General features: G+C 47.2%; 1 long non-coding RNA gene across 1 annotated transcript; it reads right to left on the bottom strand.

Moving 5' to 3' along the window:
- Window positions 1–10486: 10486 nt before the first annotated feature.
- LOC133073810 (uncharacterized) lies at window positions 10487–26295 on the bottom strand. The gene is made up of 3 exons (XR_009697051.1): window positions 26251–26295; window positions 25426–25507; window positions 10487–10504 (listed from the first exon to the last, which is right to left on the bottom strand). It is a non-coding gene; the product is annotated as an uncharacterized LOC133073810 (long non-coding RNA).
- Window positions 26296–26303: the final 8 nt, after the last annotated feature.

Here is a 26303-nt window from a genome sequence, read left to right as displayed (position 1 = left end):
GGCAGCCAGACTTCTTCCAGGGGTCCCTGCAGTCAGACACTGCTCATCCAGGCAGTCACAAAAGCCCACCCGTTTCCAAGGAGAAACACATGCTTCTTCATGGTAAGCATGTCAAAGAATGGGCAGATGTGGTTTCAAACCACTACGTTTGGGGAGCTGGGGGGGTAGGTGGGGCAACCCTATAACCCACTGTCCAGAAAAAGGCATCCTTGAAAGTAGGTGCTTTTCCAGCTTGAATCAGGACTGTCCTGGCTGGACCAGGACGTGGGGTCCTTCCTGCTCCAATGTCCATAGCCCTCTTCAGCTCCTTTGCCCTCTGACCGTTCACTGTGTCATTTCCAAACACATGCTTGTTGAAATTTGGGCTTTAAAACGTATTTTCTGTTTCTTGATCATTTCTCACCTCTAGATCATAAAGAGTATCTTAAGGTTGCTTTTTCCTGATGAGCCTGAAATTTGATTGTTATGTATTTTGTCCCACAATATCTTTCATGCAAACTGAGGCAGCTTCTGGCCTGTGGAAATAACCATTCAGGATGCCTCTCTGTCATGAGAGAAACCCAAGCAATGGAAGATTTTGTTTCAAGAAATGCTTTTTAAAAAACCTCATTTTTTGGCTAAGTGGTTTAAAAAAAAAAACCACAGAGATGACTCATCAGTTGAAATCAAATCCTTCATCCCAAAAAAGTGTTTTTATAAGAAGTGGGTGTTTTTTTCTGTCCCTGAAGGCAGACGGCATAATATTTGGTGCCTTTCTCTTCTGAGTAATATATTCCATCTCAGTGGAAAGTGACAGCTTCAGACTGGAGCCAATAACATTTTATTTTCAGAGCTGGGCGTGATATCCCCTTATGCGCCTTCGGCCCTGAGAAGAGTTCAGCCTGGACCATTCCACACAGGCCCCTTTGCCTCCCTCCCCTCCAGCCAACTGTTAACCTGTCTTTCTGAGGACCCTGGATGCCTAGGCAGGGCGTATGGAAACAGCACCAGAGGTAAACAGCCCCTGACTATCAACAAGCACGACGTTTACTGTCCTTCAAGAGTCCACCCACTGTCCATCTTCCTCTCCTAACCTCAGTTCCCCACTCAGGAGCCTTTATTCCTTTTGCAGATCTCCACCAGAAGGTCTTTTCTTTCCCAAGACTGTACAGCGCTCTGTCATTTACTGAAAGGAGATGGGATTCATTTCTGACCGATGAAAACAAACGTCCCATTCCACTCTATCTTCTTGGAGGCTTCCACAATATCTCCTTGCTAGAAGACAAAAATGCAAAATGTGTATCCATTTCTTTTCCAGATTGAAGTCCACAGGGAACTCGTATAAGCCCTGAGCTATTGCTGCAGCATCATAAATTAAAGGGTATTTAAAGGAGATATTACATGAGAGGAAGACTAGGAGAGCAGAGGGGGAAAAGTGAAGAGAGCCACTCGGGGTGGAAGAGCAGCACCTACAGCTGCTCGGAACACAAGCAGGGCATGACTTAGGGTGGCCAGCGGTCCCAAGTAGCCTGGGCCATGGAAATTTTCAGTTTCCCAGTCCACGAGAGTGCAGGAATACCAGGCGAGTTCATCACCCAACTGGAGCCCTCTTCCTTTGTTCTCTTTATTTTTTTTATTTTATTGAGGTATAGTTCACTTACAGTGTTGTATTCATTTCTGCTGTACAGAAAAATGACTGCATTTTATATATATTCTCTTCCATTATGATTTATCACAGGACACTGAGTATAACTCCCTGTGCTATACAGTAGGACCTGTGGTTTCTCCATCCTATTCTTAATAGTTTGCACCTGCTAATCCCAAACTCCCAGTCCATCCCTCCCCTCCCCTCCCCCACACCCCTCCCCCTTTGCTGGAGTCCACTTCCTTAATCAGAATCTCCACTGGGATAAGCTAGGTTCTGCTCTGGAACAGGAGGTGGAAGCAATGCCACGGTCAGGCTGGGGCCTGGAGGGGAAAGGACAAAGCCAGAAGGGCCGCCGGTCACTTAGGCTTCTCGGTTCAGGGGACTAAGGGACGTTTGGAGTGAGAAAGTGGCCATGGTGGTGGTGAACATCGTCACAGAGACATGGAGGTCTCACTGTCTATCTGCGGGCTCAAAGGGACCGAGGCAGGACTCCACTCCATAAGGAAGGGATCTCTTAAACTATAAGAGGAACAGGTCCAGCTGAGCTTTTAAGGTCCCCTCCAGGCAGCCTTGCAGCAGAAGCCCTGGGGTTAGGGGTGGTCTGGCTTCTAGCCAAATCCTAGAGTTCTCCTCTACTCCTCTTCCAGGCTTTGGGCCCTCCTCTCCACCCATCCCTGGTGGGATGGCATTAATTATTCAAACTTCCTTTTTTGTCTTCACCAGCCACCTGTGCATCCCACTGCTTCAGCTCCAGAGAACAACCCAGCAATACTTCCCTGCTCTGAAATAGCTGGAGGGGACAGTTAACACCACCATGGGCTCCCCTTTCCAGAAAAACAATGTCCAAAAGTCATAAATCAGGCAAAAAAGGTGCAAAACAGAATGTCTGCCCCTTGGGAGCATTAGACGTTTTAGAAGGATATAACTTTGATTTATTGTTTACTCTTGATTCAGTATTTTATAACTCTTTAAAATCAGCTATTAATTTTGAAAACCATTAGGGTACCAATGCGGAGAAGGCAATGGCACCTCATTCCAGTACTCTTGCCTGGAAAATCCCATGGATGGAGGAGCCTGGTAGGCTGCAGTCCATGGGGTCACTAACAGTTGGACATGACTTGAGCAACTTCACTTTCACTTTTCACTTTCATGCATTGGAGAAGGAAATGGCAACCCACTCCAGTGTTCTTGCCTTGAGAATCCCAGGGATGGGGGATCCTGGGGAGCTGCCATCTATGGGGTCGCACAGAGTTGGACACGACTGAAGCGACTTAGCAGCAGCGGCAGCAGCAGGGTACCAATGGCTTTTATCCAGTAGTGGTGCAAATGATTTTTTTCCTGTAGAGATAAAAATGATGTTCTGTTTATAGAGAAGATAACACTAAGGGTTGTAGCTTTATTGCCTTGAAGAAAATTAACCAGTTTGTGCCTAACTCAGTGACCTTACCCCCCATTTTTTCCTCTCACTAACCATGCGTCAGATCTTACACACCTGGTTCTCAAGAAAGAGTTAAAATAAAACTTTGTCACGTACACCTTAGATATTTATAGGAGGATTATACTTCCTTTTGCTTTTTTAACTTTTGTGTTTGTACATTTTTTTGCTTTTTTAACATTTTAAACATCCTTTCTACAGTCCCCTGCTCCTCCCACCACCCCCCATTTCTGTTTATGATTTCCTTTGGATTCACCAGAATGCAGTTCTAAGTCCCAAGTCCTCTTCATCTTTCTGTCTTTCAAACATTGATGACACCCTGGGCCTCCTTCAAGGGCTGTGGTAAGCACACCTTTGGGTATAAATTCTTTTAAAATGAATTGCTCAATTGTAGTGACACAGATAATAGCAGAATCTGGACAACAAGATGTCCTGCAATAGAAAATTATGGCACATCAACACTAAACATTGTGCAACTATTAAGCATAACCATTGTCAGGTGTATCACGGCCACTTGACAAATGGCTCAAGTGGAAATGCTCAAACTTGTGAGAAGACGGTGTATAGGGCTTCCCTGGTGACTCAGTGATAAAGGATCTACCTGCCAATGCAGGAGACATGGGTTCTATCCCTGGCCGGGGAGCATCCCACAGGCCGCGGAGCAACTAAGCCTGTGTGCCACAGCTATGGAACCCGTGCGCTAGAAGCCGGGAGCCATAACTACAGAGCCCATGCACCCTAGAGCCTGCGCTCTGAAACAGGAGAAGCCATTGCCAGGAGAAGCCCATACACCGCTCCTAGAGAATCGCCTGGGCTTGCTACAACTAGACAGAGCCGCCCATGCTAAGCAGCGAGGACCCGGTGCACAAACACAAATAAGTAAATAAACTAAGTATTAAGGGGAAAAGTATATAAAAAAGATGTTGTATAAAATATGAATTGGAAGGTAAGATAAGCATGAAAATATCTGTGAGGAGGGGCCATTAGGAAGCTTTTTTGTTTTTTTCTCAGTGTTTTTAACCATGGCTTTTGTCCTTTCAATGAAAAAATGTAAGAAAGTTTAAAACCCAAGTAAGCAGAGCATTAACATTATGTGATATTATTGATATCATGATTTATTACATATTCTTATTTATTAATATATATTATATATTATTATTGATAGTTACCACCAACATGGTCACAGAACCATGGCCAGGAGATTTCACTGAGTGACTCTCCTGAAATCTCCCACACTTACCCATTCTGACACCCTTTCATCTCCAAACACTTAGGGAGCTCTGTGTGTGCATGCAAGTCATTTAGTTGTGTCTGACTCTTTGTGACTCTATGCACTATAGCCCTCCAGGTTCCTCTGTCCATGGGATTCTCCAGGCAAGAGGACTGGAGTGGGTTGCCATGCCCTCCTCCAGGGGATCTTCCCGACCCAGGGATCAAACCTGCACGTGGGTTCTTTACCACTAGCACTTCTTGGGAAGCCCATGAGCTCTGAGGTCACTTTAACTCCATCTGCTATATGACTGGACAGGGAAAGGCAAGACCCAGGGCATTAGGTGAAACTTGGTGGGGGAAGACTTGGGGGAGCTTCTGAAGGCTTATAAGGGCATGCAAGACCTCAACTTTCAGACTCATGGACAGGTATTAGCAGCTCTGCTCACAGACTTCCAGCAGGCCTGCAGTCCCTTTGGAGGGCTGTCAAGATCCAGAGGACCCTGTCAAGGACCCCTGCCCTTGACATCGTCACTGCTGCTAGCCCTCTGTTGACCTACTCAGATCCACCTTTGGGCCAGAGAAGGTGAATGTGCACCCTCTAGACCCCAAACTGGGACCCAGGCCCAATACTCCTTTGTCCATCCTGCCTTCCTGCCACGTGGAGCATCCACGGCTGGCCACGGAGAGGCTTCCCAGCCATGGACGTGGTGCTGGCTGTCCTTCAGAGCCCAGACTTCCCCCCGCCCTCTTGGAGGAAACCACAAAAACAAGGCAGGAGCCAGCTTTGTTCCGAGGGGAATATTTTCACCCTGTTTCCGCTTCATGGAACTCTTTGGCCTGTGATACAGGCGGTGAAGCATCCTGAGGCTCCCAGAGGTACCCATGCCGCCAGCCCGATGACCTGCCAAGTCCAGCCTCACTTGGAGTTGCTTTTATTTTTCTGGCAGCTTTTTGAAGTTGGCTCATCTTCTGCATGTATGTATTTACAAACAGACTTTTATGTTCCTTAAAAATCTCCCTTCTTTTGGGTCCCTGAGTCAGTCTTTGTTCAGCGAGTAGCAGAGTCCTACTTTGTTTGATAGGTTGGTACATTCTTAGCTATTTTTCAAGCACAGATCCCGAGCATAAGCTCCTGATGGGCAGGGACATACTTAATATTTTTTAATAGCTAACATAATGCCCTACACAGAATAAATATCTACTGGCAACCTGGAAACAATCCTAATGTTCATCATGAGGGGAGTAGATAAACAACTTATCTATTCATACAATGGAATACCATTTAGCAATAAAAAGGAGTGCTTCACTGATGCGTACAAGAGCGTGGATGAATCTCCAAAACATTACACTGAGAAAAAGCAGCCAGTTGCCAAGGAGCATGTACCATTTGATTCCATCTGTTTGAAGCTCTAGAACTAGCAACGCTAGTCTATGTGGATTGAATGCTTATACCCCTCTCCCCATTGCTATGTTGAATCCATAGCCCTCAGAGTGGCTATATTTGAGAAGGGGCCTCTATGAAAGTGATTAGGTTAAATAAGATCATGAGAGAGGGGCCCTGATCCTAGAAGATTAGTGTCCTCTTAAGGAGAGACACAGGAGAGCTCACTGTCTATCTGCTGGTACGAAGGGGAGGTCGTGTTGGGATACGGTGAGAAGGTAGCTGTCTGAGTCAGCTGGAACCTTCCTCCCGGACTTCCAACCTCCATGGGAAAGTAACCACGGGAAAGTACATCTCTGTTGTTTAAGCTACCCAGTCTATGGTATTTTATCAATACTATGGCAGCCCAAGCTAAGGCAAGGTCAGAGCAGGGGTTGCCTCTGGGGGAGCTGGCATGATTGAAAAAAGACACAGAGAACCTTCTAGGGTGAAGGATATGTACTACATCTTGACAGGGTGGTGGTCACATGGATATTTACATGGATATATGCAAAAAAGGGTTGAGCTGTACCCTTCAGACATATGTATTTTACTGTATGCAAACTGCAACTCGATAAAGAACTGAAAATTAAATCTGTTGGTAAGAAAGATTATCTCTTCACTGTGACTCACACCCTGCAACGGATCCATTTGGGATGAAGGTTTGACAAGCACCTGCCATGTACAGATTCTTGTACTAATCACGGGGATAGCAAAGGGCGGTGGGTGGAGCAGCTCTGGTCGCTGGTTCCCAGGGAGACGTTTCCACCTCCTGACTCAACACCTGAAGTCCTCAAGTCTCAGCCGCTGAGCCACATCAGACCAAATGCTAAGGGTTCGTTAAGAGCCTTTTTGACACCTGGGAAGCCATGTTAACCTGTCATGCTTCCACGGAGGCAGCTGTCGCCTGGTTCCTTTGAGAACCAGCCCCGCCCCGAGAGCTGCTCAGCCGCTGGCAAATTCCACCAGGGAAAGCAAAAGGGAAACAGGAAAGCCGATGCAGAAAATCTTACTGAGATACTAAACTGTGCAATTCTGACCTTGAAGACTACTTCTTCGCAAGCAAAGGAAGCTGAAAAACAATCTACGCCCACATTCCAGCGGTTGGCTTTTCTGTGATGTGCGGTAATAATGGAGCTTTTAGCACCCCAGGACAGAACTGAGAAATGCCTCCCCAAGGGGCTCCCACTCCCTTCTCTCCTGACTTTGGCAATGCTGATGAGATGCAGTCAGACCCCAGTGCAGAGCACCATAAACAGGGCCAAAATCGAGGTGGTCCTCCCCAGGGATCCCAGGCACTTTGCCATTAAAAAACAAACATTCTTTTTGAAAATTGCTGACATTCTAGAAAAGGTACACATGTGACATGCCTGCCACACTCCTTCCATCCTGGGTCCTTAGCAGATGTTCTTAGTTGATCATAGCATGTTTCACCACTCAGCCCAGTTCCAGAATCAGCGTTGTGCTAGATCCAGCTGGTACCACCTCATGAGAGCCGATGGTTAAACCTCAGGAATCTTGGAACTTCCCTGGCTGCCCAGTAGTTAAGACTCCAAGCCTCCAATGCAGGGGGCATGGTTTCGATCCCTGGTTAGGGAACTAAAAACCCCATGCCACATGGCATGACCAGAACATTAAAAATAATTCAGGAACTGGAAGCAACCTAGATGCCCATTGACAGATGAATGGATAAAGAAGTTGTGGTACATATACACAATGGAGTATTACTCAGTCATAAAAAGGAATGCATTTGAATCAGTTCTGATGAGGTGGATGGACCTAGAACCTATTATACAGAGTCAAGTGAGTCAGAAAGAGAAAGATAAATATTGTATTCTAACACACATATACAGAATCTAGAAAAATGGTTTGGAAGAATTTACTTACAGCGCAGCAATGGAGAAACAGACATAGAGAATAGGCTTATGGACATGGGGAGAGGGGGGAGAGGGTGAGATGTATGGAAAGAATAACATGGAAACTTACATTACCATATGTAAATATACAGCCAATGGGAATTTGCTGTCTGGCTCAGGAAACTCAAACAGGGTCTTTGTATCAACCTAGAGGGGTGGGACGGGGAGGGAGATGGGAGGGAGGTTCAAAAGGGAGGGGACATATGTCTCCCTGTGGCTGATTCATGTTGAGGTTTGACACAAAACAACAAAATTCTGTAAAGCAATTATCCTTCAATAAAAAATAAATTAAAAAATAATAATTCAGGAATCTTGATAGCTGTTTGTCAAGCATATTCATTATTAAAACTAAATGATATAAGTTAATACTTAAATGAATTACATTAAAAGAAAAAGTAATAGATCCTCAAAATTCATCCCTTCTTAATTGCCTTATCACCTTTTATTATCATCTATGTGCCTGAGGTTATTTGTAAATATGGTATCTGGAAATGCTACATGACGGTGTGCTACTGGGTATCTCTTCCCAAATCTGTGTTAACAGATACAGTATTAGCTTCAAATATGTCACCATGACAGTATTTATATCCCAGAAACCAGTAAATCCAACAAATCAAGGCACCACTCCCCACTCCCCCGGTGAGAGACAGTTTTTAAACATCGACCAGCACACCATCACTGGATGTCAACATCAGAAAATGAGAGACCCCAGAGGAGGCAGACTGTGCCAACCAAATTCCCTTCTGCCTCTAATAGGGGGAGGCGCGCTGGTCAGCATGCCTTTCCTCTGGCATGCAAAGATGCAACTCTAAGCACTCACAGAGGAAGTCGGAAGGAAGAAACAGAGAGACCTCCTGGATCCAGCCATGCCTGAAGCCAGAAAGAACTGCTACACATTTTTCACTAGTGTGAGACTTGCCTAGGGGCATCATTTTCTCAGTCTCATGAAGACATCAGGAGGACTTACAGCATCAGCCCAGCTGATGATTATTTGCCCCGGAGCCTTTCTTGGGAGTGCCAGAAGGAGTCCTCTGAGGACCACGGGCCAAGGTCAATCAAACTCAGGAGCAAACACGGGGTGTAGCAGCTGGAGAGGCTGGTCAGAAGGAGGGCATTTGGGAAGCCCTGAGACCCAAGAAGGGTGCAGGCAGGGGTGTGAGGCTCCAGAAAAAACAGATCTAGGGTTTCTCACTGGGATGTCTGGCCTGGCTGCAAAGGGTAGTAGAGGCTAAAACATGGGCAGAGAGTAGGCCCGGGCCTCAGAGAACTTGCTCACAGGAATGGTGACGTAGAGACTTTTTTCATAATTTCAGGCAGTGGAATACACAAAAGTGCTAAGTCGCCATGAGTGAGTGAAGTCACTCAGTCGTGTCCGATTCTTTGTGACCCCATGGACTGTAGCCTACCAGGCTTCTCCCTCCATGGGATTCTCCAGGCAAGAATATTGGAGTGGGTTGCCATTTCCTTCTCCAGGGGATCCCGACTCAGGGACTGAACCCTGGTCTCCTGCGTTGCAGGCAGATGCTTTAACCTCTGAGCCACCAAGGAAGCCCATAGCCAGTGCCAAATGAGGGTTCTGTAGGTCAGGGTGGGGGCCTCAAATTCGGCCTGAGTCAGTGGCTCCAGCAGCTGCTTACCTCTCACAGCTTCCACCCTTTCTTATCCCCCTTTATTTAACTTAAAATCCCGCTCTAAAATACTGGAGCCCAGTCTTCACCATGCAGCAGAATCACACAGGTACCCCTCCTAAAATGCAGACTTGGGGGCTGTGCCCCTAGGAAATTCGATTGAGAGGTTCTGAAACTAGGCCAGGAATCTCAGGGCATGAGTCCCTCGGGGAAGATTTCCCATTTTACTGTCAGTTTTCACCTCTGGCAAAGGCAGCAAGAACCAATCATGCTGGTCACAGGACTGGTCACAGAGTTTGCAGAGTCCAGCATAAAAGGAAATTGCAGGGCCCCTTATTCAAAAGTTGTTAAGGATTTCAAGGCAGCAGAACATTTAAGCAGGCACAGACCCGTCCAAGCAGGGGCCCCGGGTGACTGCCCCAGGGAAGCCCTGCTAACCGGGCCCCATCTGCCTGTGGGGTTCGCGTGTCATCTAAGTATATGTGTTACCGACCGGGTTCCTTGGCCTCCTAACTCAATAGAAATTAATATGAGGCCGGATGGGAATTTAGGCAAGGCTTTGCTGGGGCCCCTGCCGCAGTGCGGGGAGCAAGAACAGTAAACAGTATCCTTGTTCAATCGCCCCTCACGCAGGGCTGAGCTGGTTCCCTATGTAGGGTGAAGGCCAAGGTGTGTGCGACAGGGGGCGGGGAGGATGGGTGGCTTGATGGTCAGCCCATCCCAGGGTGGTGCAGCGCAGGGGGCACGCACAGTACCATGCTCTTGCCCCCGACTCCCTGCTTTTGCTCCCAGCCCTTCAGAAGTGGCAGCTGTGTGTTGGAGCCTTCTTCATGCTTCTGCTGCAGCTCAGGCAGCATGTCAGCTGTGTCCACCTCTGTGACCTTATGGACTGTAGCCCGCCAGGCTCCTCTGTCCATGGGATTTCCCAGGCACCCCCCACCAGTGAATACACACTGTTATTATTCGTCCCTTATCATTTCTATTTTGCTGCTGGAGGAGACATTCACCTAAGGACAAACACTACATCAAAAGGCCCAGGGCCCAGGGCCCAGTCGGTCTCATCTGCACCCCAGGGGTTGCCCACCCGCCTTTCAAGGACAAAGGCTCCAGGCAAAAGGCTGTGAGTCTCAAAACCCAGTGTCTTGACTTTGGAGGAAAGCTGTGGTCCTTCAGGGTTGGACAGAGCAGCTCTTCAGAGTCTGAGGAAGCTCCACTTCCTCCCAGGCCCTCGAGGCTCTGGAGCTATGGCTGGGTCACTGCTGGAATCTGGAACAAACACAGAAATGTCTCAGGGAGATGGAAACGAGGCGGGGAGAGGACCCTGTGTCCAAGAGCCCAACTAGAAAGGACGCCACAGATAAACATCCACAAGGGGTCAAAGCCTGCTGAGCCTCAGGCCTGACTCCTGTTGGCCGGGTCACTCTTTCCACGCTCTGATTCTGTACTGAGAAGACACCAAAGCCTCGGGGTGACCAACACGTCCCAGTTTGCTTGGGTCAGCCCTAGATTCAGCAACAAGAGCCCCGAGCACTGTTCACTGGGTTAGCCTAGGTGAACCAGGAAGGCTGGCTAGTCAGCCTCCGTAAATGCGAGTCACAGGGCCCTGTGTGCAAGGGTTCAGGGCCTCCTGTGGGTCCTCCAAGACTCGTGGGCTAGGTTCCCACGATCTGATGCAGCAGCTCAGTAGCCTCACTCCCGGCAGCTGCACGTTTCCTCCAAGTTCACCAGGACCTTCCGCCACTCAATCAGATCTAGCAGGCGCAGCTTACTAGTGTGGCTGTGGCCTGTGATGGATGGCTTTTGGTTTTTCCTCCCCAAACAACCTCACACTCCAGGCGGTGCTCCCCGTCTCTGGGGACATATGAGAATCCCCTACGGGACTGGACTTCTGTGCCGTTCAAAGCCCCAAGGTCATTCTGACCCACAGCCAGGGTTAAGGTCCTGAAGCTCTAGGACCTAGAATGCCAGGCACATGATTTCCCCTTTGTCTAAAACAGTTTATCTTTTTTTTTTTTTTTTTCAGGAAAATCTTGGCTCTGCTCAGGGTCTCCTTCAGCTCACCTTTTTGCGGATGTGAAAGGGCCTCCACTCGGGCATCATCCTGGTTTAAGCAATTCTTTTTTTAACAAAAAAAGATCAGTCCTAGATTACATTTTCTTGATAGTCAAAGCATTTGGCACTGTTCCTATGATCAATGCAGACATCTTATCTCCAGGTACTTACTTGCCTCTTAAAGCTGAAAATCCTGAACTCCAGGTTTGATGACAGGAGGATCTATTGATTGTCAAATTGGAACATTCTTATTCCAAGGATACAGTGAATTTGATGACCAACCATGTTCCCTTCTTTACATTGGCTACTGGGAAGCTCAGAGAGTTTCACTTTTGCAATTGCCTACACCGTGATATTGAATGGTTTGCCTTGGAAACGAACAGAGATCATTCTGTCATTTTTGAGATTGCATCCAAGTACTGCATTTCGGACTCTTTTGTTGACCATGATGGCTACTCCATTTCTTCTAAGGGATTCTTGCCCACAGTAGTAGATGTAATGGTCATCTGACTGAAATTCACCCATTCCAGTCCATTTTAGTTCACTGATTCCTAAAATGTTGACATTCACTCTTGCCATCTTCTGCTTGACCACTTCCAATTTAACTTGATTCATGGACCTAACATTCTGGGTTCCTATGCAATATTGCTCTTTACAGCATTGGACCTTGCTTCCGTCAGCAGTCACATCCACAACTGGGCCTTGTTTTTGCTTTGGCTCCGTCCCTTCATTCTTTCTGGAGTTATTTCTCCACTGATCTCCAGTAGCATATCGGGCACCTACCGACCTGGGGAGTTCATCTTTTAGTGTCCTATCTTTTTGCCTTTTCATTCTGTTCATGGGGTTCTCAAGGTAAGAATACTGAAGTGGTTTGCCATTCCCTTCTCCAGTGGACTAGATTTTGTCAGAACTCTCCACCATGACCTGTCCGTCTTGGGTGGCCCCACATGGCATGGATCATAGTTTCAATATCACGGTAATCCAAGCCTATGCCCCAACCAGTAACGCTGAAGAAGCTGAAGTCGAACAGTTCTATGAAGACCTACAAGAGCTTCTAGAACTAACAACAAAAACAGATGTCCTTTTCATTATAGGGGACTGGAATGCAAAAGTAGGAAGTCAAGAGATACCTGGAGTAACAGGCATATTTGGCCTTGGAGGACAAACCAAAGCAGGTCAAACACTAACCAAGTTTTGCCAAGAGAATGCACTGGTCACAGCAAACATCAATTCCAACAACACAAGAGACGACTCTACACATGGACATCACCAGATGGCCAACACCAAAATCAGATTGATTATATTCTTTGCAGCCAAAGATGAAGAAGCTCTATACATTCAGTAAAAAACAAGACTGGGAGCTGGCTGTGGCTCAGATCATGAACTCCTTATTGCCCAATTCAGACTTAAATTGAAGAAAGTAGGGAAAACCACTAGACCATACAGGTATGACCTAAATCAAACCCCTTTTGATTATACAGTGGAAGTGAGAAATAGAGTTAAGGGATAGATCTGATAGACAGAGTGCCTGAAAAACTATGGACGGAGGTTCATGACATTTAACAGGAGACAGTGATCAAGACCATCCCCATGGAAAAGAAATGCAAAAAGGCAAAGTGGTTGTCTGAGGAGGTCTTACAAATAGCTGAGAAAAGAAGAGAAGTTAAAGGCAAAGAGAAAAGGAAAGATGATATACCCATTTGAATGCAGAGTTCCAAAGAATAGCAAGGAGAGATAAGAAAGCCTTCCTCAGTGATCAATGCAAAGAAATAGAGAAAAACGATAGAATGGGAAAGACTAGAGATCTCCTTAAGAAAATTAGAGATACCAAGGGAACATTTCATGCAAAGATGGGCTCAATAAAGGACAGAAACGGTATGGACCTAGCAGAAGCTGAAACTACTAAGAAGAGCTGGCAAGAATACACAGAAGAACTATACAAAAAAGATCTTCATGACCCAGATAACCACAATGCTGTGATCACTCACCTAGAGCCAGACATCCTAGAATGTGAAGTCAAGTGGGCCTTAGGAAGCATCACTACAAATAAAGCTAATGGAGGTGATGGAATTCCAGTTGAGCTATTTCCAGTCCTAAAAGATGATGCTGTGAAAATGTTGCACTCAACATGCCAGCAAATTTGGAAAACTCAGCAGTGGCCACAGGACTGGAAAAGGTCAGTTTTCATTCCAATTCCAAAGAAGGGCAATGCCAAAGAATGTTCAAACTATTGCACAGTTGCACTCATCTCACATGCTAGCAAAATAATGCTCAAAATTCTCCAAGCCAGGCTTCAACAGCACATGAACTATGAACTTCCAGATGTTCAAGCTGGATTTCGAAAAGGCAGAGGACCCAGAAATCAAATTGCCAACATCCGTTGGATTATAGGAAAAGCAAGAGAATTCCAGGAAAATGTCTACTTCTGCTTTATTGATTACTCCAAAGCCTTTGACTGTGTGGATCACAACAAACTGGAAAATTCTGAAAGAGATGGGAATACCAGACCACCTGATCTGCCTGCTGAGAAATCTGTATGCAGGTCAGGAAGCAACAGTTAGAACTGGACATGAAACAATAGACTGGTTTCAAATTGGGAAAGGAGTAAGTCAAGGCTACGTATTGTCACCCTGCTTATTTAACTTAAATGCAGAGTACATCATGCAAAATGCTGGGCTGGATGAATCACAAGCTGGAATCAAGATTGCCAGGAGAAATATCTATAACCTCAGATACACAGATGATACAACTCTTATGGAAGAAAGTGAAGAGGAACTAAAGACCTTCTTGATGAAAATGAAAAGGGAGAGTGAAAAAGTTGGCTTCAAACTCAACTTTCAAACAACTAAAATCATGGCATCTGGTCCAATCACTTCGTGGCAAATAGATGGGGAAACAGTGAGAGACTTTATTTTCTTGGGCTCCAAAATCACTGCAGATGGTGACTGCAGCCAAGAAATTAAAAGACACTTGCTCCTTGGAAGAAAAGCTGTGACCAACCTAGACAGCATATTAAAAAGCAGAGACATTACTTTGCCAACAAAGGTCCGTCTGGTCAAAGCTATGGTTTTTCCAGTAGTCATGTATGGATGTGAGAGTTGGACTATAAAGGAAGCTGAGCGCTGAAGAATTGATGCTTTTGAACTGTGGTGTTGGAGAAGACTCTTGAGAGTCCCTTGGACTGCAAGGAGATCCAACCAGTCCATCCTAAAGGAGATCAGTCCTGGGTGTTCATTGGAAGGACCGATGCTGAAGCTGATGCTCCAATACTGTGGCCATCTGATGCGAAGAACTGACTCGTTGGAAGAGACCTTGATGCAGGGAAAGATTGAAGGCAGGAGGAAAAGGGAACAACAGGAGATGAGATGGTTGGATGGCAGCACCTACTTGATGGACATGAGTTTGAGTAAACTCCGGGAGTTAGTGATGAATAGAGAAGCCTGGCGTGCTGCAGTCCATGGGTTTACAAAGAATCGGACACGACTGAGCAACTGAACTGACTGATTTTTAGGAAGGGGAAGAGCCAAACAAATACTGGAGACTCTACATAGCAGATCTTGCTGACTCTCATGATGCAAGGTTTCCAGTTTTGGATGAATGCTTCTGTCTCACCCCATCTCATGCAAAATAAAAAATTAATGACCAAATGCCCAACCCAGGGAACTCGCTTCAGCTTTCTCTATGAAACTGTCTCCTAGCCTCTCCACACAGTCCAAGCTGAGTAGCTGACAAATGCCTTCAACAGCACATTTATCCTTCCCGATCAAGAGCACAATTATCTTGACTGGTTGACAAGCTCAACTCTGTGCTCTATAGGGGTGATGTCATTGCTGGGTTGGAGTGCTACCAGAGTCAGTTGTTCTAATCAATTTATTTACTTAGTCACTGAGGGGGCCTTTTAAAATAATATGCAAATATCATTTAAAACTTATAGCAATATTCTGAGCCAAGAGCACGGCCTTTTTAACAGGAATGCAGGGAAGTCTTAAACACCTGAAGTTAAGCTCTTTGTGGCTGACGACTTGGTTCTCAGTGGGGTTATATTTGTATATTCCAGAAACTTGGTTATTCCAGGAATGCTTTTGCTCAGAAAGCAGGGAGGCTGGGTAGGATATCCAAGATTTCTTCACTTTCTTCCAGCTGTGTGACTATTGGGAGATTCTGTGTAAATGGCTCAGGCACAATCTCCATTTTATAACACCTGTCCAGTTTCCATCGTAGACTCTTAGTGCTGAAAAATCTCTGGGGAATGTTTAATCCAGCCCTTCCTTCCATGCATACATAGAAATTTGTCCAGGTTCACACAGAGAATAAGTCGCAGATTTTGGATTAGAATTTAATCTCCATCACACCTGTGGCCAACCCAGAATCAGGTGCACTGAATTCAGTTCTAAGGGGCAAGGGAGGGATAAATTAGGGATTTGGGATCAAAATATATCTCTGAAAGAGATGTAATACCAGAACACCTGACCTGCATCTTGAGAAACCCATATGCAGGTCAGGAAGCAACAGTTAGAACTGGACATGGAACAACAGACTGGTTCCAAATAGGAAAAGGAGTAAGTCAAGGCTACGTATTGTCACCCTGCTTATTTAACTTACATGCAGAGTACATCATGAGAAATGCTGGGCTGGATGAAGCACAAGCTGGAATCAAGATTGCTGGGAGAAATATCAATAACCTCAGATATGCAGATGACACCACCCTTATGGCAGAAAGTGAAGAGGAACTAAAAAGCCTCTTGATGAAAGTGAAAGAGGGCAGTGAAAAAGTTGGTTTAAAGCTCAGTATTCAGAAAACTAAGATCATGGCATCTGGTCCCATCACTTCATGGCAAATAGATGGGGAGACAGTAGAAACAGTGTCAGACTTTATTTTTTGGGGCTCCAAAATCACTGCAGATGGTGACTGCAGCCATGAAATTAAAAGATGCTTACTCCTTGGAAGGAAAGTTATGACCAACCTAGATAGCATATTAAAAAGCAGAGACATTACTTTGCCAACAAAGGTCCATCTGGTCAAGGCTATGGTTTTTCCAGTAGTCATGTATGGATGTGAGAGTTGGACTGTGAAGAAAGCTGAACACCAAAGAATTGATGCTTTTGAGCTGTGGTGTTGGAGAAGACTCTTGAGAGTCCCTTGGACTGCAAGGAGATCCAACCAGTCCATCCTAAAGAAGATCAGTCCTGGGTGTTCCTTGGAAGGACTGATGCTGAAGCTGAAACTCCAATACTTTGGCCACCTCATGCGAAGAGTTAACTCATTGGAAAAGACCCTGATGCTGGGAGGGATTGGGGGCAGGAGGAGAAGGGGACGACAGAGGATGAGATGGCTGGATGGCATCACCAACTCGATGGACATGAGTTGAGTAAACTCCGGGAGTTGGTGATGGACAGGGAGGCCTGGCGTGCTGCGGTTCATGGGGTCGCAGAGTCAGAACCGACTGAGCGACTGAACTGAACTGAACTGATAATAGAAGTGAATGTAAAAAAGGAATATATCTATTTATATATATGTATAATTGAAGAACTTTGATGTACATCTGAAGCTAATGCAATATTTTAAATCAATCATACTTCATTTAAAGTTAAACAAAATAAAATCCTAAAAAATTTAGTTCTAACTTGAGACAAACTTTCAGAGACTTCCTCCAAGCCCTTTCCAACGTACTCAACGCATTCATTCAAGATGCATTCACAATGATGTTCGTCCTCCAAGCATTGCAGGGGTTGCCTGAGGCATCTATGCCCCAAACCATCTGGATGAACAGCCTTCTGAACACATAAAGGAACACAAGTCCTAATGGAAAGTCCTGTAGGCAATGAGAATTCTCTGTTTGGGAATCCAGCCCTGCCTTCTCTCTACGGGCAGCCAAGACCTACATTTCTGCCTGCCCCATTCTTGCATATTAGCACAACACTTCTGTCAAAAGCTGTCTCCAGCTTTATACACACACACTCTCTCGAGGATCATCTCATATTTGCTAAAGCCTCCTTTAGAGACAGTCTCACCCCTGTAAATTGGGACACAGTGCAAGGCACATCCAAGGGGTAAAATCCAGCTGCCATCTGAGGAACGGTTGTCCTCATGGTCTTCCTCCACCCACGTGTCCTATCGTGGGCCGCCATCCCCTGCCAGGTCCTGCATAGTGTTTGGGGAGAATTGGGTGCTAAATTGACGGCATCTGGATCATATCAGATTTTTAAATGTCAGGCTAAATGTATTTCCTAGTCTTTTCCCGAGGGCTAAGATTGGACTGCTCATAAATTTGTCTCCTCTCTCTCTGCATGGATTTTACACTGTAGATGTTCACAGATCAGCTGTTTCCAATGCCTTCCTATCTCAAATGGCAGATAAAAATGGAAAAGCTGAGGCTCAGCCATGATGCCAAGAAGACACGAGCTGTGGGCGTGTGACCCATTGTTTGGGTGTTCAAGACGACAGTAACGCTGGCTGGGGTTTATTTCACATAGCCCCTGCTGTCTCCGGCTCTGGTCCAGCCTACAGAAGGGAGAGAGAAGCTTTAAAAAATGATGATAAACAATGAGGTCACAGCCCAGAACATCCCAGCCTTCCTGGACCCAGCCAAACAAAAGCAATCTTAGTGGCAACAGAAGCCGTGTGGGTCCTTTGAGTCAAGGGATCATGGCTGGTAGAGCCAAGCAGGATGGGATTCATGAATCGGGGGTTCCCTTAAGAATCATGGCTTAGAATAGAAGAATCTCAACACCAGTCCCGGACTGTCTTCTATCCTAGGGTCTAAACTCTAACAACTCAAGCAGTGTCCAGCACACAACAAGCAGTCAATAACCCCTGACTACCTTCTCTGCTTGGCTGTAGTTCCAGAGCCCAGCACAGAACTTGGCATATCATAAGTATTCAATAATTGTTGATGGACTGATTGCATTCATAGAAAATAACTGAGTGTACAGACTCACTGAAGGAATGAAAGAAGGGAGGAAGGAGGGAAGGGAGAAAGGAAAGGAGGGAAGGAAGGAGGAAGGGAGGATATTATTAAATCTCTGCCTAAAGCTAACAAGTCAAAAAGTTGGACTCCTTTTCTCACAAGTCAACCCCTTCAGCTGTTGGACAATTTGCTCTCAATATTATAAAGTCCTCCCATTGATGGAGCCAAAATCTGCCATGTTGTAACTCCCTCTTGGCAGTTCTAGTTTTCTCATCTGTGTCTTCCTGGCTCTTTCTAGAGGGTCCTTCCCAGCAGGAATCAGACCTTCTGTACTCTCTATCTGTTAGTGTTGGAAGCTAGCAGGAAACCACAGGATTTTTAGCCACAGAATCACAGGAAGGGAGAGTCTGAAGAAATCAACAAGTCTGTTTCGTCTAAGAATTCATTTGCTCTCGTTTCCCCAGCCATCTGTAGAATGATGTCTTTAAAAAGACCTAGGTCTGCCATCCTTGTTACCAATGCCAAGAGCAAGCTTCCTATACCAAGATGGTGGCCACAGAGCAATGAGGCCCATGGACGCTATGGTGACCTCATCACATGTCGATTAGGCTGACCCACATTTTCCAGAATGAACTTTTTTGCATGTTTTCAGCAAGGTTGGTTACCCTGTTTGCCCCAGTTCAGATATCAGAAAGGATTCCCTAGACTCCACAGAATATACTCATGTTCAGTTCAGTTCAGTTCAGTTGCTCAGTCATGTCCAACTCTCTGCGACCCCATGGACTGCAGCACGCCAGGCCTCCCTGTCCATCACCAACCTCCAGAGCTTACTCAAACTCATGTCCATTGAGTTGGTGATGCCATCCGACCATCTCATCCTCTGTCGTCCCCTTCTCCTCCTGCCTCATTTTAAGACTTTTATTTAAAGCCAGAAGATCCATTGCAAGGAAAGAAAGAGAACGCAGGGCAGCAGTGTAGCTCTGAGACACAGGATCTGTGTACCGGGGCACAGCCTTTGTCCACACGGACCGCACTGAATCTCTGGATTGGACTGCCAAGACCAGGGTGAGGAAACTTGGCTTCAGGAGAACTCATTGAAAGGGGAGCTATGTCATCCAGCCAGGCTTCTCAAAACTGGCAAGGCCGTTGCAATCCACCAGCAAAGACGAGATCCCTGAGGCTTGCCAGGAGAGTTTCGGACCTCAGACAGGACATCACACACCTCATTGCCTTCATCTTGGTCATAAGTCAAAACCCAGACGTTCAGATGTCCCCAGAAGTGAAGGCAGAGCTGTTCCGATCTCTCCGCAGGTGGGGCACAGGGGAGATTCTTGGACAGAAGGGAAGAAACAGACGTGTAGGACATGTGCTTTGTCACTGATCTGCTATCTCACCTCATCTGCCCAAAGTGGCAGAATTTTCCCTGAATCCTCCTTCACACCTCTGCTCTGATTTCTGGGCCAGGGGTCAGTGTTTAGATTCACGACAGAGGGCCCGTCTTCTGCTGGACACCCATACTGCTCACATAGAGACAGCAAAGACAGCAGGGCATCAGTATGGGGTTCCAGCTCATGCTTATGGGTTCCAGCTCGTTCTTGATTCCCCCGCCTTGGTATTATCTTTCCTTCATAGCTGCCTGTCCTGACTTGAAGCTGCAGCATCAGATGTGAAGACAGCAGCCTTGCAGAGACCACATGCAGCTCCCACAACTCCGTGAGGCCGTATCTCTGTGACAAATCCTGCGTCTCCCATTTTTGTCTCTCGGCGGATCTGCCTCTCTGGCTGACTCCTGACCACTGGCTGACGGATGCTCTGCCGTTCCCTGGGAGCACAGTCCTCATCTTCCCCTCTCCCTCTGTGCATGTGGCGGCCAATTCCCTGGGCTCTGCTTCCACACACAGGACCACTCGACTTGCGAGCGCCTCTGACGATCTCTGGTCGGCGTGCAGGTGGGAGGCTGGGCGGGCAGCCCTGATCTCGGGGATGGAGGAGGCTGACCGTCTATGCAGATGAGCAGGTCCCAGGCGAAGAGCCTAGAAGGCTCAGCTAATTTCTCACAAGAGGAAAAATGCCAAATGGTGACAAGAAATGGCTGGAGACTCCACTAGCCACAGGGAATGGTGATCCTTAAGTCTCTCAGAAGCCTCAAAGCAGGAGAGTGAGGTGAGCCCACCGCACAGACACAAGCGTGCCTCGCCACGTGGGTGTTGGGACAGACGCCTGGCCCGCTGAACCCCGGGAGGCTCGGCGTGCGCAGATGATGATACCTTTTCTCCAGGCTCATACCCAGCGGGTGGAATCTCGGGCGCCTTCCATCAGAGAGGCTGCAGACCTTGGGGCTGCCGTTGGCCTGCTGCCACGTTTCGTTCAGCCTTAACAGTATATTTAGAATTTTTTTTTAATTCATTGCCAGTTTTTACAAATTTGGGATTTCACATTTTTAAAAAAATCTGCATTTCCCACTTTTCTTGAAAAAAATCAGGAGATTTGGCAAGTCTAGTTCCTATCTTCCAGCATGGCAAAAATTGGCTATAGCTGAGAAACAGCTGTTATTGTTAGACAGGGAGAGTATCTCCTGGCTTCTGCGGCCTCTCTCAGCCTACAGCCCTGGCTTACGTGACCTGCCCGCTCTTGGGGGCTCCTGAGTCCACAGGCCCCCGCCCTTCCATCTGTGGCCCACACTCGCTCAGACCTGCCCCCACTGTAGTGGGCACCCCAGTTGCCAGCGTCCTCACCTCTTTGCCTGAGGACGGTCTTTGGCGGTCACTGCCTCTGTCTGCTCCCCAGCAGGCCGTGAATGCCCCTCTGCAGCTGTCCTCTGCTGATGGGGTTGGTGCATATACACCCCAACTCCCCCTTCCTTGGCTGCCATCACTCTGAGGCAGGCTGCCCTCTGACCCCCAGTATCCCCCAAGATGTTATGCCCCAGGTACCCACAGTAGTAACTGCCCTGATTACGTGCCCTTCAAAGCCTGCCCACCTTCCCTCTCTTCCCCTCTCCCCTCCCTGAATAAACCATCTGTTCAGTTTTTTTTTTGTGTGTGCAGTAACAAGACCTCATATGAGTGTTGTTCTACCAAGTCACTGTGAATACTGGCTTAGAGAATACAGAACCGCTCACTGCTCTCTGGCCTTCTGGTCAACCAATAAATACATAACCTTGCTTTAATATAATTATGTTCAAAGACACCTTATTTAATATATATTGTGGATTCATGAACATTAAGCCCACAGCCAACAGCACTGGAGCTTATGCGGGAATGAAGCTCACCTAACTCTTGCATTTCCCCCATAAGGCTCATGGCAGCCTTCTGAGCTTAGGATGCTAGCCAGCACTTCTGCGCTAGGCTTGGGGTCATTTTAAACAGCAAAATCACCAACACAAAACAGAAAAAGGTGTAAACACAGTGCTAAATAGAATGCGAGAAAGACACTTCATGAGAGCTGGAACAAGGTCAAACTGTCACCTTGTGTGACCTCAGCTGGGAAGGGGCACATCATGCAAGTTAACATTCGTGCCACTCTGCACATGTCCACAAATGATTCTGAGGTTACAGATCAACTGTAGCAGGTAGGTGAAACCACAAAAACAGAATCCATCAGGACACTCCCACACCCGCTTCTAGGGGACCCCCAATGAAGACATCTCAGAGGTGTTTTCCTCCTCAAGTAAATCAGGGGCAGCTAAAAACCCCGGAGGAAACGCAAAACAGTAGTTTCAGGACTTGCCATCAGGTAACAGGGAGGTGACTGAGAGAGAGGTGGGAAACCAAGGAGGTGAGTCCTGGGATGTCCCCAGTGTGTTGCCTGGCGAAGCTCGCCAAGGCCAGGGAAAGGAGTGCCTGGAGGAGCCGAGGGAGGAATCCCCAGTGCTCACACAGGGTGGGCAGTAGCCCCACTCCCAGAGAGGAGATCCTCGACATGCACGGGAGACCAGGAGAGGACTCAGGCCTTGTCTCAGCAGTGGAGACACTGACCCTCAGTTAAATACCACTCCAAGGCTAGAACTTCTGGGGAGAGCTCAATAGTACTTAGAAAAATACAAAAGTATCCGGTATCCAACAAGATAAAATCCACAGCATCTGGCATCAAATTAAAAATGATGAGGCATGCAAAGAGTCAGTAAAACATGACCCATGAGGAGGAGGAAAATGAATTGAAACAGATGAAGAATATTGAATATTGAGAAGCGCCCCAAAGATACAGAGAAAGCAGGGGTGATAAAGCTACACGTGGATGGGTCTCCCTGAACAGGCAACTCTGGGGTTGACACCCAAGTGGAGAAATGAGGCATATGGCTGGACCTCTGCGAAAAGAGCCCTCAAGCAGAGGGGAGATCAGGTAAAGGCCCTGCTGTGGGACAAGGCTGGCCAGCCTGAGGTCGGTGTTACTGGAGGGGGGAGGAAGCACTCTGCCCGATGGTGGAGACCCCACACCCTTAGGTCTCTGAGAGCCCCCGGGAAGGGGAACTCTCTCTCCCATCATCCTCAATCCCCAGAGTCCCTACATTCTAAGCCACACCCCCCAGTGGCTTCCCAGGGGGCCCAGTGGTTACGATTTCACCTTCCACTCCAGAGGGTATGTATTGGTTCAATCCCTGGGTGAAGAGCTCAGATCCCATGTGCCTTGGGGCCAAAAAACAGAAAAACAGAAGCACTACTGTAGCAAGTTCAATAAAGACTTTAAAAATGGTCCACATTAAAAAAAAAAAAATCTGAAAAAAATAAATAAATAAACCACATCTCCCAGAATGCCTGCCTCTTGAACCTGGAAGTCACGCAACTCCCACTTCCTGGACATCCTGATGTGGGATTTGAGAAATACAGTCTAATCTGTCAATTCCAATGAGCTGCCTTCTGGGGGCTTGGCTGTTGAGAATAGTTGTTTAGGACCCACTAGTTCACCTCTGACTCTGAGTGGCTTCAGGGAAAACAAATATGAGCACAAATACATACACGCACACACTGGAAGCAGCAACTGAGTCCAAAGGAAAAACATTTTTTTCCATGAGATGTTTTATGCTCACAATCTAAGATCAAAATCAAATCAGAAAATGAGCAATCCATTTGAGGAACCTGCCCCCCACACCCCGGTTCCTCCTACAGTTATCAAGAGTCGCTTCTCGTGATGATGTTACCTACCCTCCATCAATGCGGTCCACCAGACGCCTGAGGACTCTGAGCTTGCCGACGCCCCTGCCGTCTCTTATCTCCATCAGTTCAGTTCAGTCGCTCAGTCATGTCCGACTCTTGGCGACCCCATGGACTGCAGCACACCAGGCCTCCCTGTCCATCACCAACTCCCAGAGTCTACACAAACCCATGTCCATTGAGTCGGTGATGCCATCCAGCCATCTCATTCTCTGTCATCCCCCTCTCCTGCCCTCAATCCCTCCCAGCATAGGGTCTTTTCAAAAGAGTCAGCTCTTCGCATCAGACGGCCAAAGTATTGGAGTTTCAGCTTAAGCATCAGTCCTTTCAATGAATTTCCAGGACTGATTTCTTTTAGGATGGACTGGTTGGATCTCCTTGCAGTCCAAGGGACTCTCAAGAGTCTTCTCCAACACCACAGTTCAAAAGCATCAATTCTTCGACACTCAGCTTTCTTTATAGTCCAACTCTCACATCCATACATGACTACTGGAAAAACCATAGCTCTGACTAGATGGACCTTTGTTGGCAAAGTAATGTCTCTGCTTTCTAATATGCTGTCTAGGTTTGTTATAGCTTTTATTCCAAAGAGCTAATGTCTTTTAATTTCATGACTGCAGTCACCATCTGCAGTGATTTTGGAGCCCAAGAAAATAGTCTCACTTTTTCTATTGTTTCCCCATCTACTTGCCATGAAATGATGGGACCGGATACCATGATCTTAGTTTTTTGAGCCTTGTCTAACTCAATGAAACTATGATCCATGCCGTGTGGGGCCACCCAAGACAGACGGGTCATGGTGAAGAGTTCTGACAAAATGTGGTCTACTGGAGAAGGGAATGGCAAACCACTTCAGTATTCTTGCCTTGAGAACTCCATGAACAGTATGAAAAGGCAAAAAGATAAGACACTAAAAGATGAACTCCCCAGGTTGGTAGGTGCCCAGTATGTTACTGGAGATCAGTGGAGAAATAACTCCAGAAGGAATGAAGGGACGGAGCCAAAGCGAAAATAATGCACAGTTGTGGATGTGACTGGTGATGGAAGTAAAGTCTATGCTATAAAGAGCAATATTGCATAGAAACCCAGAATGGTAGGTCCATGAATCAAGTTAAATTGGAAGTGGTCAAACAGGAGATGGCAAGAGTGAATGTCAACATTTTAGGAATCAGTGAACTAAAATGGACTGGAATGGGTGAATTTAACTCAGATGACCATTACATCTACTACTGTGGGCAGGAATCCCTTAGAAGAAATGGAGTAGCCATCCTAGTCAACAAAAGAGTCTGAAATGCAGTACTTGGGTGCAATCTCAAAAATGACAGAATGACTGTGTTCATTTCCAAGGCAAACCATTCAATATTACAATAATCCAAGTCTATGCCCTGACCAGTAATGTTGAAGAAGCTGAAGTTGAATGGTTCTACGAAGACCTACTTCTAGAAGTAACACCCAAAAAAGATGTCTTTTTCATTATAGGGGACTGGAATGCCAAAGTAGGAAGTCAAGAGATACCTGGAGTAACAGGCAAGTTTGGCCTTGGAGTACAAAGCGAAGCAGGTCAAAGGCTAACAGAGTTTGCCAAGAGAACACACTGGTCATAGCAAACACCCTTTGTCCAACAACACAAGAGACGACTCTACACATGGACATCACCAGATGGTCAATACCGAAATCAGATTGATTATATTCTTGTCTCCATCACTCCCAAAATCTTCAAAAGCCATATCTATACTGCTGGCGTCTGATTTTACATCTTCAAGCCAGACCTGTCCCCTGACCTCCAGTTATTATAAACCCCCATGTATCCATACGTCTAGCTGCCCACGCCTCCCCTCCCTTTGGCTGTTGAAACACCGTCTTCAATGATGTGTGTCCCCACCCCCTGAGCCCCTGCTGACCCTCTGCCCTCCACCTGCTCCCAGCCTTCTGGTCTCCTTCAAGGGCAACTTGATTCCTCCAGCCGCCTGGACCCGAAACTTGTAACCATCCTTGATTCACATGTCTCTCACCCACAAATGCACCGACAAATCTTACAGGCTCTTCCTTAAAATACATGCCCAAGCTGAGCACTCACCTCTGGTTCCAGGGATGCCCTCGTGTCTCCCTGCAGCAACGCCTCAGTCGGTCTCCCTGCTTCTGCCCTGCGCTCCCGCTGTCTAACTTCAGCAGCCAGAGCGTCCAGTTAGCATCCCAGTCCACGGTGCCTGTCTCCTGCTTACAGCCCTCCAAGGGCTCCCATCTTAGAGGAAAAGCCCGTGGGCTCGCAGTGTCCCCCAAGGTCCTAAAAGATGTCCCCCTTACCTCTCTCATCCCATCCCCACCCGCCCACCCTGCTCCGGCCTCACGGGCCCTCTGCGGGTCCTCCAAAGGCCAGGCACGCTCTTGCCTTTGCACCTGCTGTTCCTCCCCCTGCACTGAGCCGCCCAGCCCTCCTCCTTCAGCAGAGCTTCTGGGACCCCTTCCTCACTCCCGGTGGATTGCCCGCCCCCAGCCCCTGCTCTCCAGCCCCCTCCCTCTGTCTCTCCCACTGTAGGTCTTTCTTAATCACGCTTGCCTCTCCCAATAGGCTGTAAGTTCCACGAGGCACACATTTTGCTGTTTTATTCCCTGCGATCTCTGTGCCCAGCCCCCGGGGATAGTTTCAGCAGAAGGTGGAGGCTCATCATTACGTGTGGTTTGAATGGAGTGGACAACGGAGGGAGCGTACCCTTCCTGTTTCAGCATTCTCCTCCCTGTCCCCACCTGCTCGGTGGCCAGGGCCAGGCAGGCATTCAGGGGTTCGGGTGGGCAGGGGAAGCTTGTTATGGGAGCATCTCCACCAGCTAGCCTCCTTTTCAGAAGGAGGAGGACGGGGTCCTCAGGAAGGGAGGGAGGGCCCAGCCTGGCTCTCCGGAATCACCTGAGCCCGCCAGCTCCCTGCATTTCCGTCCCAGGAACAGCCCTCTGGAAATC

This window comes from Dama dama, chromosome 19 (assembly GCF_033118175.1).
Source record: "Dama dama isolate Ldn47 chromosome 19, ASM3311817v1, whole genome shotgun sequence".
NCBI lineage: Eukaryota > Metazoa > Chordata > Mammalia > Artiodactyla > Cervidae > Dama > Dama dama.
The sequence above is the reverse complement of the archived record's forward strand: the minus strand, read 5'-3'. Positions and strand labels throughout refer to the sequence as shown.